Raw genomic sequence first — 2,114 nt, forward strand, 5'->3', positions numbered from 1 at the left:
AGGGGAGTGTGGTTGGGAGGGGAGTGTGGTTGGTGGGGGAGTGTGATTGGTGGGGGGAGTGTGGTTGATGGGAGAGTGTGGTTGGAGAGGGAGTGTGGTTTGGGTGGGGGAGTATGGTTGTTGGGGGCAGAGTAGTTGGTGGGGGCAGTGTGGTTGCTGAGTGCCATCGGAAGGCTATGCAAGCTTGAGCTCTTGCTTCACCTTGACAAACATTTCACTTGTTAGAGCCCTGGCTTTCTCATCTGTTCTCTGTGGTAGCCATTCCTGCCCAGCTTCCCTGCAGGTTTAAGTGCAGATGCAGTCATGGCTGTGAAAGCGCCCTGTGAACTGTAAAGTCTGGGCAGTTGGGTGGTGGCAGGAGGGGCAACAACTGTGAGAGGATGAACTTGATTCTACTGATGTTGGACAGAAACTGACTCTTGGGAGGGAGACAGAATCAAACGGCTCTGACATTTGAAAAGCCCTGGCCTTGCTTACCTACAGTGAGACTTGGGAAGAAGTGCTAGGGAGGTAAAGGCGAGATACCACCTCCGCTGCCCGGAAGACTTTGCCAGATGCTCCAGCTGGGTACAGGGGATGGCTAGAATGACCTCCAGCCATCTTCACACCCGAGGCTGGGGCTGCTCTCCCAGGCCTGCAGTTCTATATTTTCCCTTAGAAGGTTCTGGAGGCAGACGGAACCTCAGAAGCAAGCTGTTTATTTTTTAGGTTTTTCAGTTTATTTTTAAATTTATGACTGTGATGGTGTTTATTTTTTCCTTTTCCCTTTCCCCACTTCCCCGGCTCAGCATCAGAAAGGGACCATCTGTCCGTTGCCTTGCTGTGGCCATTTTAGAATCAGCGCGAGGCTGCTTGAATCTGGTCCCTTCTTCTCCCTCCCTCCCTCCCCCACCGCCTGGCTTTCTCTACTCCGCACTGCCTGCTTTCATCCCGCTCCCTCCAGGTGTCAGCTGCCACCTCCTGTAGGCCTCCATCTGTGAAGACCTCCAGGCTGGGTCCAGCCACCAGCCCAGGGCCCCTGTCGGAGGCAGCCAGATCTGTGGGGAACCTAGACATGGAGGCAGCACAATCAGCCTGTGAGAGGAGGAGGGGAATTAGCTCCAGTCTCCTTGCTCCAGGCAGGGCCCCTCTGCTCTGACTGGTTTCTGATGAGAATGGTATCTGTATTCACGTATGTGTCATGTCCTGACTTGTTGCTGCCTCTGCATGTACCTGCAAGTCAGTGCGTATGTGCATGCGTGTATCTCACACGTCCCTCTGGCGTAGAGATCCATGAGTGATTTATAAACTGCCCTTCCTCCCGTCACATAAATCTTTTTCCTGGTTTCTTTGCCTTCCTTTTACTTCTAGAACTGGCCTGATTGCCTCCCCTCCTGTGCTTCATTCCCATAAAAACACTTCACAACACGGGTAGCCATCGATAAACAGAGGACAAGTACTTCACATTGTGGAATCAGAATGAAAAGATCCGGTTGAGTTCCACAGCGTGAGAGGCAGGGTTAGCAGAGTGGAGAGTCTGTTTCAGAGAGTAAGGAAAGCTGAGAAAAGGAGTTTTTTTTGAAGGCTTCATTAAAAAGAGTCCAGGCTGGGCGCAGTGGCTCCCTCCTATAGTTCCAGCACTTTGGGAGTCCCAGGCGGGCAGATCGCTTGAGGTCATCAATTCGAGACCAGCCTGACCAACATGGTGAAACCCTGTCTCTACTAAAAATACAAAAAATTAGCTGGGCGTGGAGTGGGCACCTATAGTTCCAGCTCTTATTATGCTTAGGAAGCTGAGGCAGGAGAATCACTTGAACCTAGAAGGGGAGGTGGCAGTGAGCTGAGATTGTGCCACCACACTCCTGTCTTAAAAAAAAAAAAGGCCAGTCACAGTGGCTCACACCTGTAATCCTAGCACTTTGGGAGGCCGAGGCGGATGGATCACCTGAAGTCAGGAGTTCAAGACCAGCCTGGCCAAGATGGTGAAACCCCGTCTTGGCCAGGCATGGTGGCTCACGCCTGTAATCCCAGCACTTTGGGAGGCCGAGGCGGGTGGATCACAAGGTCAGGAGATCGAGACCATCCTGGCTAACACAGTGAAACCCCGTCTCTACTGAAAATACAAAAAATTAGCC

General features: G+C 52.1%; 1 pseudogene; it reads right to left on the reverse strand.

The window, feature by feature from the left end:
- LOC105539989 overlaps positions 1-2,114 on the reverse strand; it is a 33,255-nt pseudogene that overhangs the window by 29,171 nt on the left and 1,970 nt on the right.

Source organism: Mandrillus leucophaeus, unplaced genomic scaffold, assembly GCF_000951045.1.
Source record: "Mandrillus leucophaeus isolate KB7577 unplaced genomic scaffold, Mleu.le_1.0 Scaffold212, whole genome shotgun sequence".
Taxonomy (NCBI): Eukaryota; Metazoa; Chordata; class Mammalia; order Primates; family Cercopithecidae; genus Mandrillus; species Mandrillus leucophaeus.